Source organism: Macaca mulatta, chromosome 6 (assembly GCF_049350105.2).
Source record: "Macaca mulatta isolate MMU2019108-1 chromosome 6, T2T-MMU8v2.0, whole genome shotgun sequence".
In the NCBI taxonomy this organism is placed as follows: domain Eukaryota; kingdom Metazoa; phylum Chordata; class Mammalia; order Primates; family Cercopithecidae; genus Macaca; species Macaca mulatta.
In genome coordinates, this window is record NC_133411.1 from 44,585,724 (window position 1) to 44,599,582 (window position 13,859).

Here is a 13,859-nt window from a genome sequence, read left to right on the forward strand (position 1 = left end):
TGTCCTTGTGATGCTTAGTAGTGCAGTGGGAGGCAGGCCATAAACAAATAATCCCAACACAGTAAAATAAGTGTTAAAGAGTTATGTTAAAAGTGTTATGGGATTACACATGAAAAAAGCCAGATTTAAAAGGCCATACTGTATGATTCCCTTTGTATGAAAGATCCAGAATGGGCAAATCCATAAAGACAGAAAGTAGATTAGTGGCTGCCAGGGGCTGGGGGGCTAAGGGATGGAGAGGGACGAATGAAAGGAGGGGACAGGGAGTGACTGCGAACAGGTACAAGATCTCTTTTTGGAGTGATGAAAATGTGCTGGAATGAGATATTGGTAATCGCACAGTTCTGTGAATATATTGAAGACCACTGAATTTTATACTTTAAAATGGAGAATTTTATTCAGTTGTTCCTACATTTATTAATGCATTTATTTCCTAAAACTAATTGCTTCTTTCTTTAGCTATGCTGTGCTGCCTAAGTCAAACTCTTAATATCCTGAACATGGTGTTGGGTTTATCCACGTATCCACCCATTCATTCATTCACCCATCTCACTATATGCGAATCACTATGCTAGACCCTGAAGGTAGAAAGATGAAGAGTTACTAGCCTCAAAGATTAGTTGTGACCCAAGCAACTCTAATAGGAAACGTACTTTCAGAAGCATGGTAGCAATTAAGAATCACAAGAAAATCTGTGTGTTTAGGAATTTGAGTTATCTGAGTGCTGATATGAATTCAAACAGTCTTAAGCCCGAAGAGTACCAGGGACCTATATATATATACTTAGTAAAATGGATTGCATTTCTCAAATATTAATATAAACGTAGGATGGGCTCAGCTGGAGATCACTTGATCTAAGTCAGATTAACTATAAAAAGGCAAGAAGCAGGCCAGCATTTATTACATGTTAGTAGGTGCAACTAGTGCCCTCCAGAGGAAGCAGAAAATATAACAGGCCAGGAAACAACCTTGGAGAGAACACGGGAAGTTAGGCAATGGAGAACGTAAACTGGGTAGTTCCGAAGAGGGCAACTGTAAAATTCTGTTAGGTAACATCGCCCCCTAGAGGTTCCCTCCTGTAGCCTCCTGTCAGAAAGAATATTTCCATTTTTAAAAAGCCATCAGCTACTTCCGTTTATTTCAATTATGACTCTAGAATTTCCATATAGTAGAGATTGTGGTGTGTCAATTAGGCTGAAAAAGATGATTATGTGACATTTCTTCAGTATTTACATAGTTTTGTTCAGATGATACTGAACAATGGTTGTTGGGGAGGCAAGCTGCTAAGAGATCAGGGAGGCCAAAACCTGTCTGCAAAAACCACCTTGGTCGGAATATAATGGAAAATAATCAGTTTATGTTCCAGAATTGGAGTTCACACAAACACAAACCTGTATGATGGAGAAGGGGTTCCCTTGAAGAGAAATATGTGACTATTACTGAAAATAAGAGAAGTCTTGCAGAGTGGGCTTGATAAAGCAACGGAGTCTAGAGGTATGAACGAGCAAGGATCGGAGGTATGCTGCAAGACTTTGCCTGATCCACCCCCAACTGCCTCTCTAACCCCTCCTAGAGGTGCTCCCTTTGCTTTGGGAGGACAAAGTCCAGCAGATCCACCTGGGAATTTCTCTGAAAAGTGATTTGTGAGATCAGCAGATGCGTTTCCCAGCTGGCCTCAGAAGCAGGCACTGAGGTTAGCTCTCTGGAGGAAGTGGGCAACCACCAGTGGGTTTCAAATGGATCCAGAGCAGCTGCCCAACAGAGGAACCACAAAACTGGGAGTAAGGTTTCTGATTAGGCAAGGAATCATCCCTCCTACAGTATCAGACCAACTTCCCCCAGACTCTTAGAGGGAAAGTACCCCTCTCCGGAACCCACTATTTGAGAATTGTCAAGAATATTTGGATTGAGAAATCCTGCAGCAACTTTGTAATTACTGCCAGGCAAGAAAGTGGGGACCCAGAACATCACAATTTCTACTCACCAGCCAGTGAAGCCCAGAGTATAGGAGTTCCATGGGCAGCATCTGATGTGTCTATGCAGTGAATTGAAATCAGTATTTAAATCATATTTGAATCCGTTTGCTCTGGCACTTTTGAGATTGTATCAACTTTTGCTTCATTAAAAATACTGGTGTGCTTCTGTAGAGTGTGTGTGAAAGAAAGTAGGGGGAAAATATTTCTAACAAAAGAGAAAATGTGGCAAGGGCTATGTGATAAACAGAATGATATCTGGAACACTAAAAGGCAGAAGCAATAAATTATAACATAGAGACTTATGTTCATCTTTATCAAGGTGGTGACATTTGAGCTGAAAACTTGAAAATGGATAGAATATGAATAGGGCAGTAAATATAGAGGAGACAGTGGGTGTAAAGATACAAATGTGGAAAAAGGCAGATTCATGCCAATTTGATTGGAATATAGAATTTACGAATGTAAGTTGTAGGAGGATGACATGAAAAGCATTTTGAGACCAGACAGCTTTATATTTTATACCAATAACATAAGTTCAGTAACCTCTTTCTATGGAAACTTTAAAAATCAAGACATGATAATTCACCTAAACTAATACTTCTGTGGAAATGTAGATATGAATAAATAAATGATGACTTTACTACTATTCTCCTTTCCTCGTGAAATATTTCAACACAGAGGAACTACCAAGAATAATAAAAACACCTATATACTCATCACCCAAATGTTATTAATGTTAAATCTTTTCCATATTTGCCTTCAGTCTTATTTTTAAGTAACTGTTTCCAGTACTTTACTGTAACAAGCAAGGCTACAACAAACGTCCTAATGATAACAGACATTTATTGAGTTCTTACTTTGTGCCAGGCACTAGTGTAACTGCCATGTGTGAATTAATTTATATAATCTACACAGCAACTATATATAGAAGGAAGTATATTAATCACCATTTTATAAATGGGTAATAATATAGAGAAAAACTACATAACTTCCCGGAGATCAAAGGACCAAGAAATAACTGGTGGGGCTGGAATTTGAATATATGCATTCTGGCACTTTTTAGACCTTTTGGTTACACTTTATTTATTTATTTATTTTATTACAACTAAGATCTGAAAAATATTGTCTTCCCATTCATAAATATGGAATTATCTCTCTAGCTATTCAGATTTTCCTGGTCCTCCAAGATCTTTACGAAAATAACGATAAGTAAGTCATGCTGCTATAAGGACACATGCACACGTATGTTTATTGTGGCACTGTTCACAATAGCAAAGACTTGGAATCAACCCAAATATCCATGACAGACTGGATTAAGAAAATGTGGCACATATACACCATGGAATACTATGCAGCCATAAAAAAGGATGAGTTTGTGTCCTTTGTAGGGACATGGATACAGCTGGAAACCATCATTCTCAGCAAACTATTGCAAGAACAGAAAACCAAATACCGCATGTTCTCACTCATAGGTGGGAATTGAACAATGAGAACACTTGGACACAGGAAGGGGATCATCACACACCGGGTCCTATTGTGGGGAGGGAGGGGGAGGGATAGCATTAGGAGGAATACCTAATGTAAATGACGAGTTAATGGGTGCAGCACACCAACATGGCACATGTATACATATGTAACAAACCTGCACGTTGTGCACATTGTACCCTAGAACTTAAATTAAAAAAAAAAAAAAGTCTTAGAACACAGAGGTCAGTGAAAACCTTAACTGGTGGGAATAGAGAGAAAACAAACTGAGATAGTATTTTAGAAGACATAAGTTAAAAAAAGAAAAGTTTGACGAACTGTCTACTGAAACATGTAATTTTTCCCATAACAGACAGTAAATTATAACTGAAAATTGTAAAAAAAAAAAAAAAAAAAAAAAAGAAAAGAATGATAAGATAATGTTGTATATCTTAGATCTATATTTAGGTACCTTTTAAATTTTGTTGTATTGTGAATGAGCTTTTTAAAAATACTTTTTTCTAATTAGTTAATTTTTATGTATAAGAATTCTATTGATTATTTAATGTTGCTCTTGTATCCAGCAACCTTGCTGAATTTTTTTATTTGTGATAGTTTGGAATAGATATTCCAGTTTTATAGGTAAATCGTCATTTTTATCTCTTTCTTTCTCAATTCCTGTGTAGGAAATAAAGGCTTTTTCTCTTTTAAAATCTGTTACTTTGCTAAATGCCTAGAACAGTGCCTAGCCCATTGAAAGTTCAACACATAATTTTAAATTGCTGTGGTGGATCAATCTATTTTCTTCCTTGCCCTCCTGGGATAAACCATACTTATTCATAACATATTAATTTTTATATCTTGTATAAGATTTGCTATTTATTAATATTTTTGCACCTCTGTTCATAAATTCATCTACACTTTTACACCCTGTTACCATCCTTCCATGTTTTGGGTATTAAGGGGTATGTTAATCTCAACAATGCATTGGGTATTCTTCTCTGTTCTTCCATCCTTTGAAAGAGTTTGTATAAGATAAAGATTTTCGGTTCCTCCAATTTTTGGTAAAACTTCAAAAACTATCTAGGCCTGGTGTCTGAGGAAAGATAAAATTTAAGTTGGATTTGTTATTGGCTAACTTGTGTGTGTGTGTGTGTAAATAAATACATATATATATATTTACATATATATATATTTATTATTTTTCCAAGAAATTATTCATTTTATCCATAATTTCTACTTTATTCTCACAAAATTTCATAGGTTTGTCTTACTGTATTTGCAGTCATGACTCTTTTTTTAAATTCTTAGTGTTTGAAGAGAAGTTTCCTGTGCAAAGTAACAGTTTAAAAGTTTGAGCCAGGTGTGGTGGCTCATACCTATAATCCCACTACTTTGGGAGACTGAGGTGGGAGGATTGCTTGAGGCCAGGAGTTCAGGACCAGCCTGGGCAACATAGTGAGACCCTGTCTCTACAAAAAATTTAAAAGATTAGCCAGGCGTTGTGGCCCACCTACTCGGAGGCTAAGGCGGGGGGATCGCTTGAGCCCAGGAGTTGGAGGCTTTGATCCGCCACTGCGTTATAGGAAAGGGGTCCCCATCCAGACCCCAAGAGAGGGTTATTGGATTTCACGCAAGAAAGAATTTAGGGCAACTCTGCAGTGCAAAGTGAAAGCAAGTTTATTAAGAAAGCAAAGGAATAAAAGAATGGCTACTTCAAAGAGCAGCCCTGAGGGCGACTGGTTGCTCATTTGTATGGTTATTTCTTGATGATATGCTAAACAAGGAGTGGACTATTCACGCCCTCCCCCTCCCCCTCCCCCCCTTTTTTTTTGAGAGGGAGTCTCCTCTGTGGCCCAGGCTGGAGTGCAGTGGAGCGATCTCTGCTCACTGCAAGCTCTGCCTCCCGGGTTCACCCCATTCTCCTGGCTCAGCCTCCCCGGTAGCTGGGCTACAGGCCCCCACCAGCACACCTGGCTAATTTTTTTTTTATTTTTAGTAGAGATGGGGTTTGTGTTAGCCAGGATGGTCTCATCTCCTGACCTCGTGATCCGCCCGCCTCGGCCTCCCTAAGTGCTAGGATTACAGGCGTGAGCCACCACCGTGCCCGGCCCATGTCTCCCCTTTTTAGACCATAGGGTAACCTCCTGACGTTGCCATGGCATTTGTAAACTGTCATGGCGCTGATGGGAGTGTAGTAGTGAGAGCGACCAGAAGTTACTCTTGGGGCCATTTTGGTTTTGGTAGGATTTAGCTGACTTCTTCACTGCAACCTGTTTTATTAGCAAGGTCTTTTATGACCTGTATTTTTTGCTGACCTATCTCATCCTGTGACTTAGATGGGAAGGCAGCTTAGTAGGTTTCTGCCTCATTTTACCTAGCTCCTATTTTAAGATGGAGTTGCTCTGGTTCACTCGCCTCTGACAATTGCATTGCAGCCTGGGCGACAGAGACCTTGTCTCTGATAATAAATACATGTTTGGATATAAATAATAATATATATTTATAAACTTACAAGTGTAAGTTGCTGAGAAACAAAGCATTCAACTCATGGGTTAAAGAGGAAACCACAAAATCTTATTCTGGAAAATAGTGAAAGTACTATTTATTATAATGGGTGGGATACAGTTAAATTTAGCCCTAAATGCATGTATTTAAAACACATATACGGAAAAAACGTGTGTTCAACTAAAAACCCGGAAAAGGAAAATCAGAAGAAACAAAGCACGAGAAAAAAAAAAAAAGAAAAGCACGACGTTATGGCGCTTCGGGGCTGTCGCGCTACTGGTATCTGTAGTCGTGGCTACTGCGGACCAGGAGAGACTGAAGTGGAAAACCGCGGGCGGTAGCGGAAGCCAAGACCAAGGAAGAGAGTGGGAAGTGCAGAGTGACAGCAACAAGAAACCGGTGGCGCGGGACGTCGTCTACCTGGGCGACGTCCAGCTGCCCTTGCGGCCTCTGCGCGTGCGCAACCTGGTTGGCGCCCCTGACCTGGTGAGCCAGGTTTCTTTAAGGCCGTGGACGGTTCCTACCGGCGCGGGGAGAGGACCGGGCGTGAAGAAGCTGCCGAAGTATAACAAGTACTACGCGAAGGGTAGGGTGGAGTCCCAGGCATTGCTTGACGGCCCGACGCGGAGACGCCCACGTCTCCCGCAAGCGCACGCCTGGACCCAGGGCAGCCGGCTGGGGCGCCCAGGACCAGGCCTGGCCTACCGCGGGCTGCCCTTCGCAGAGCTGCAGGAGAAATCTAGTTGTATTGTGCACGCATTTCCTTAACCCTTACTAGTATTTTTTTTGATTGATCAGTTTTTGATGCGGGTATGTTAAACTGTTACTGGGATTGTGCCAGCTTTTTTTTTTTTTTTTTTTTTTTTTCTTCTTGCAATTCTGTCTACTTTTCTGATATAACACTTGGGGTTATGTTTTCAGACGCCTAAGTACACTGCTGGTCCACAGCCAGGATTAGAATGAGGCAGGAGCCTCAGGTGCAGAATTTAAGGAACCGCCAAAAGAGCTCCGTAATGAAGATGAGCAATATTTGGATGCAATATTTTTCAAAATAAAAATTAATGCAAAAAAGTCTATGATTAGTAAAATGCTGCAATTTTAAATAAAAAAAAAATCTGACTGCATTTTGACGACTCGATCACCTCTCTTGCCTCACAGGAGTCTGGGCCCTAGAGATAGCTTTTCGGTGAAGTGAACTTTTTTATCTTTCGGTAAGATTCCTCTGTTTCTACTGTAGCTTTTTGCTTAAATAGTATTTTTCTGTTATTGACATTGCTACACTGATCTTTTGGTTTGTATTCATTTATTCTATCTTTTTTACGATTTTAAATCCTTTTTCTTTGCTTTTTATTCTTTCTGTTGGAAAGGTATTTTCTATATTTCCTTTATTAATATTTTTCTACTAAAAATTTAGCCTGAGTTGAGTCAAGAAAAATCTCCCTTGGGAAAATGTCTGCAGTATCTAGTACTGACATGTTTCTTTTTGAATGGTAGAAGTGTGTTATTTTACTAATGAAAGTGATAGTCATGTCAGTAAAATTCTAGAAGCATTTATAGAGTGCTGCCTACATTGTATCAGTCTTTGTAACAGACACCGAGTATATAAGAATTAATAAGTCATAGACCTACTCTCAGGGCACCTACAATTAGCAGACTTTTTTTTTTCTTTTTCTCCTTCAGGTGGGATCTTGCTCTGTCACCCAAGCCAGAGTGCTGGAGTGCAGTGGTACAAACACAGCTGACTGCAGTCTTCACCTCCTGGGCTCAAGTGATCATCTTGCCTCAGCCTCCCGTGTAGCTGGGACCACCGGTGCACACCACCATGCCCGGCTAACTTTCTTTATTTTTTTGTAGAGATGGGGTCTCACTTTGTGCCCAGGCTGAGCAGACATTTTTCTAACATTATCTCATTAGACATCTCTGCTGCATTTAACACTTGCCCATTCCTTCCTTGAAAATTTCCATATTCTTAATTACCAGTCTCTTCTAATTTTCTGAATAATGAGAAACTATGGCCAGGCGCGGTGGCTCACTCCTGTAATCCCAGCACTTTGGGAGGCTGAGGCAGGTGGATCACAAGATCAGAAGTTCAAGACCAGCCTGGCCAAGATGGTGAAACCCCACCTTTACTAAAAATACAAAAAATTAGCTGGGCGTGGTGGCAGACGCCTGTAATCCCAGCTACTCAGGAGACTGAGGCAGCGAATTGCTTGAACCCGGGAGGTGGAGGTTGCAGTGAGTCGAGATTGCGCCACTGCACTTCAGCCTGGGTGACAGAGCGAGACTCCATCTCATTAAAAAAAACAAAAACCAGAAATTACTTTCTCTGCTTCTTGAATGCGTCCTCCTTTGCCCTTTCCTCAATAGTTAGCATTCTCAAAGTTCCATCCCTAACCTACTGCTCTTTTCTTTCCACATCTCATGTTTAAAATTTTTACTATGTTGGTAACTTCAAAATGGGTTTTTTACCTCTACCCAAATATTCTGATGTATATCCACCTGCTATTGAACATGCACTTGGATATCCCACAGGCACCCCAAACTCAACAGAGCCCCAACTGAAGACATCATCTCACTTTAAATCTACTTCTGTTTTCCTTTTCTCATCTCATTTAATCACTTTGTACTGTTATCGAAGTGTAATTCTGTCTTCCTTCTGCACTCCCATGGCCAGTCAAACTCCTGTAGATTGTATTTTCCTTAATGCTTTTCACATCTGTCTCCTCTTCATCCTTGTTACCACTCTTAGTTCAGGACCTCATTAATTGGCTTCTGGACTGCTGAACCTCTCAGTTGTCTACTTTTTTCCAATTATATCATTTCCCCATTTGAATCTGAAGTCCCACAGTACCTTGTGCTTTCCTATATCTTTGTCTTTACCATGTATGAAATTAAGAGTCTATGACTGTCTTTTGACTGTAAACTCCCACAGGGCATCTTTGTAACCCCCCACCACATAGCACATTGTCTGGTATTAGTGCTAAGTAAGTTTCTTAGACTGAACTAAGCTCTGATCTTATCAGTGTTTCATTTTTATCTTGTTTTAAGGCTTTTAATGTATAAAATATTTTTGCTTTTTTTCTAGGAATAGTATTTTCAGTTTTTGGTCAAGGTCTTATGTCCCAAATTACCTACAATTACACAGTGCTTTTCAGGTACCATCCTTTGCAGGTACCATCCCTGCACATTGAAGTAATTAGGGGTCAGTAAATATAATAAATCATTTGTTCACTATGTGTAATATTTTAAAGATGTTTTTAGTATCCGAATAAAAGCATTCCTATTTGTCTTATTATGGTGTTATTTCTTTTCTTTCCTTTTTTCTTTTCTTCTTTTTTTTTGGGAGATGGTCTTGCTCTGTTGCCCCGGCTGGAGCACAATGGTGCAATCATGGCTCACTGCGGCCTTGAATGCCCAGGCTCAAGTGATCCTCCTGCCTTAGCTGCCCAAGTAGCTGGGAATACAGGTGCACCCACTACGCCTGGCTAATTTTTAAAAATTTTTGCAGAAACAGGGTGTTGTGTGTTGCCCAGGCTGGTCTCAAACTCCTAGCCTCAAGCGATCCTCCCACCTCAGCCTCCCAAAGTGCAAGGATTATAGGCATGAGCCACTGCACCTGGCCTTATTCTGGTGTTATTTCTATTAGCTTTGGATTGTTGTCATTATTATTCCCAGTATTAAGTGTATGGATGATTTTCCAGGAATGTGAGTCCCTGTTTTGGTTCTGTCTATGATCCGGTTTTGGTCACTAGACGGCTGTAAAGATCTCTCAGTGCTCAAGAACTGTTGGCACTGCACATAAAATTTGTGATACAAAAATTAGATTCTGGGTTTTGTTGTTGTTGGAGAACGGTATCTCATTTTATTGCCCAGGCAGATCTCGAACTCCTAGACTCAAGCTATCCTCCCACCTTTGTCTCCCTAAGTGCTGGGATTACAGGTATGAGCCACCGTGCCTGGCAGATTTTGGGTTTTAAGGAAAGGATCCTGCTATTATAGAGAGGTGAACCGCTTCCTCGCTTAGTTGTATAGGATCTCACTACTCAAAGTGTGGTACCCAGAGCCACAACAATGGCATCACCTGGGAGCTGATTAGAAATGCAGTTTGAAAAGCACTGGTACTGTATACAGAACACAGCAAAATAGAAACAGTAAAGAAAGGCACATGCAATTATTGCAGAAAAGATTTGCAGACTAAAGATAAAAATGACAGATTCACTTAGCTACTAGCAGTGTCTCAAGACTGACTGCAATTTAAGAAGGGCAGTCTGAGTGCAGTGGCTCACACCTGTAATCCCAGCATTTTGGGAGGCCGAGGTGGGTGGATCATGAGGTCAGGAGTTCGAGACCAGCCTGGCCAACATGGTGAAACCCCGTCTCTACTAAAAATACAAAAAATTAGCTGGACGTGGTGGCAGGCACCTGTAATGCCAGCTACTCAGGAGGCTGAGACAGGAGAATTGCTTGAACCTGGGAGGCAAAGGTTGCGGTAAGCAGAGACCACACCACTGCACTCCAGCCTGGGCAACAGAGCAAGACTCCATCGAAAAAAAGAAAAAAAAGGCAACACATAATGTTCAGAATGTGGTTAGAACACATCCCTCCATTCTCGTGGACCTCACGCCTTAATGTAGCCAGATCGTGCGGTGGGTGCTGACACATGGCCCCTGCTGTCACTAAGTGGGCAGGAAAGACTCAATAATCCATGATATGTGGAACTGCTATTCCCAAGTAAAGTCCTCCAAGATACTTTTTGGAACCCTGGGATAATGTTTGGGGGCATGGAGAGTGGATGGGGATTTTTCTTTGCTTTAACATGATACAGACACTAGAGTGGTCAGGGGATAGTCTTGAAGGGGTTTGGATAATTTTGTGCCATAAAAACATCCTGAGAGGCTTTGTAGCATGGTACTTAAACATGTGGAGACTACCAGGTTTAAATTCTGTTTCTGCTACCTACTAGCTGACCTTGGGTGAGTTAATTCTCTGTGTCTCAATCCTTTTATCTGTAATATGGGGGTGGTCCTAGCATCTACCTCAGGGTTATTGTGAAGATTGCATGAGTTTGTATATTTAAGTGCTTAGAACAGGAGTGACAACAGATAGCACTCAATAAACGGAAACAAAAAGGACATATGTGGGCCAATATGCAGTACAGTCCCTGGCTCAGTAAGTATACAGGTGCCCATTAAGTGTTTGTGGAATGTGCCACTTGTTTATTTATTTTCCCTCAGTTTCAAACTCACCCTGTTCTATGAAATTGAGATGGGCCCTTAAATATTTTTCCTTGGCTAGCTGGCACGTTGTTAAACTTTATCTGTAGAAGATATTGAAGGGACATTGCAGGAAGAGGGGGTTTTCCTTCCTGGCTCCAGGGTTCTCTCATCAGATTCCTGTAGACCCAGCTCCTGCAGTGCTTTAGCTTCTTCAGGGCATGGCAATTAGTAGCACCCCTACAGGCAGGTTTGTAGCCCAGTGCCTCCAGTGAGATGCTTTCCTGTGACAGACTTTCCCCTACAAACTAGAAGGTGGATATCCAGCATATTCTGCCAGTACAGATCAGGTGACTTTTCTGCCATTTGGTGAGCCATGGCTGGATCTCAGCTGGAGAGGGTAAGGGTGCAGGAACTCTTCCTTGAGTGATCTGTTTTTGCCCTTGGAATATCTGCTTTTCCTACATTCCTTAAAATTATCTTTCTTTCTAGCCTATTTCTTGTTATAGTTAATAATTTGTTCATATTAAACTTTCAAATTATCTGGTTTCTGTCTCCTGATAGGACCCTGATTGATATTAATAATAAATGAAACATTAACATTCCCAGTTGTTCTGAGAAGTTTAAATGTTTTATATAAGATGAAGCTGCAGATTTTCAGAATTTTTGTGTTGAATAGATTTACTGTTATCTATGATTAAAATACATGTTAAGACAATATGTAGATTGTGATCCCGTTTCTGTTTTTTTTTTTTTAATTTTTTTATTTTGTATTTTTATTTTTCTTCTGAGATGGAGTTTTGCTCTGTCGCCCAGGCTGGAGTGCAGTGGCGCGATCTTGGCTCACTGCAAACTCCACTTCCCAGGTTCACGCCATTCTCCTGCCTCAGCCTCCCAAGTGCCCGGGACTACAGGCACCCACCACCACACCTGGCTAATTTTTTGTATTTTTAGTAGAGACGGGGTTTCACCATGTTAGCCAGGATGGTCTCGATCTCATGACCTCGTGATCCACCCACCTCAGTCTCCTAAAGTGCTGAGATTACAGGTGTGAGCCACCACAACCGGCCATCCTGTTTCTGTCTTAAAAAATTGGTGTGTGCTGGTTCCATGGCCGAATAGGAACAGCTCCGGTCTACAGCTCTCAGTGTGAGCGATGCAGAAGATGGGTGATTTCTGCATTTCCAACTGAGGTACCGGGTTCATCTCACTGGGGCTTGTTGGACAGTGGGTGCAGTCCACGGAGTGTGAGCCAAAGCAGGGTGGGGTGTTGTCTCACTAGGAAAGTGCAAGGGGTCAGGGAATTCCCTTTCCTAGCCAAAGGAAGCCGTGACAGATGGTACCTGGAAAATCAGGACACTCCCACCCTAATACTGCACTTTTCCAATGGTCTTAGCAAACGGCACACCAGTAGATTATATCCCGTGCCTGGCTCAGAGGGTCCCATGCCCACGGAGCCTTGCTCACTGCTAGCACAGCAGTCTGAGATCAAACTGCAAGGCAGCAGCTAGGCTAGGGGATGGGCGTCCGCCATTACTGAGGCTTGAGTAGGTAAACAAAGCGGCCAGGAAGCTCGAACTGGGTGGAGCGCACCACAGCTCAAGGAGGTCTGCCTGCCTCTGTAGTCTTCACCTCTGGGGGCAGGGCATAACTGAACAAAAGACAGCAGAAACTTCTGCAGACTTAAACGTCCCTGTCTGACAGCTTTGAAGAGAGCAGTGGTTCTCCCAGCATGGAGTTTGAGATCTGAGAACAGACAGATTGCCTCCTCAAGTGGGTCCTTGACCCCCCGAGTAGCCTAACTGGGAGACTTGTCCCAGTAGGGGCCGACTGACACCTCATACAGCCAGGTGCCCCTCTGAGACGAAGCTTCCAGCAGAAGGATCAGGCAGCAACATTTGCTGTTCTGCAATATTTGCTGTTCTGCAGCCTCCACTGGTGATACCCAGGAAAACAGGGTCTGGAGTGAACCTCTAGCAAACTCCAACAGACCTGCAGCTGAGAGTCCTGACTGTTAGAAGGAAAACTAACCAACAGAAAGGACATCGACACCAAAACCCCATCTGTACGTCACCATCATCAAAGACCAAAGGTAGATAAAACCACAAAGATGAGGAGAAACCAGAGCAGAAAAGCTGAAAATTCTGAAAATCAGAGTGCCTCTTCTCCTCCAAAGGAATGCAGCTCCTCACCAGCAATGGAACAAAGCTGGACAGAGAATGAATGTGACGAGTTGAGAGAAGAAGGCTTCAGACGATCGGTAATAACAAACTTCTCTGAGCTAAAGGAGGATGTTTGAACACATTGCAAAGAAGCTAAAAACCTTGAAAAAAGATTAGATGAATGCCTAACTAGAATAAACAGCATAGAGAAGATCTTAAGGGACCGGATGGAGCTGAAAACCATGGCACAAGAACTATGTGATGCATGCACAAGCTTCAGTAGCCGATTCAATCAAGTGGAAGAAAGGGTATCAGTGATTGAAGATCAAAAGAATGAGATGAAGCGAGAAGAGAAGCTTAGAGAAAAAAGAGTAAAAAAAAAAAAAACGAACAAAGCCTCCAAGAAATACGGGACTATGTGAAAAGACCAAATCTACATCTGATTTGTGTACCTGAAAGTGACGGGGAGAATGGAAACAAGTTAGAAAACACTCTTCAGAATATTATCCAGGAGAACTTTCCCAAACTAGCAAGGC

General features: G+C 41.7%; 1 protein-coding gene and 1 long non-coding RNA gene across 2 annotated transcripts in view; one reads left to right on the forward strand and one right to left on the reverse strand.

Annotated features, from left to right (window-relative positions):
• CCL28 (C-C motif chemokine ligand 28) overlaps positions 1-13,859 on the reverse strand; it is a 30,395-nt gene that overhangs the window by 8,318 nt on the left and 8,218 nt on the right.
• Positions 113-9,240, forward strand: LOC106998744 (uncharacterized). Its single transcript, XR_003730306.2, has 2 exons — positions 113-7,159; positions 7,629-9,240. It is a non-coding gene; the product is annotated as an uncharacterized LOC106998744 (long non-coding RNA).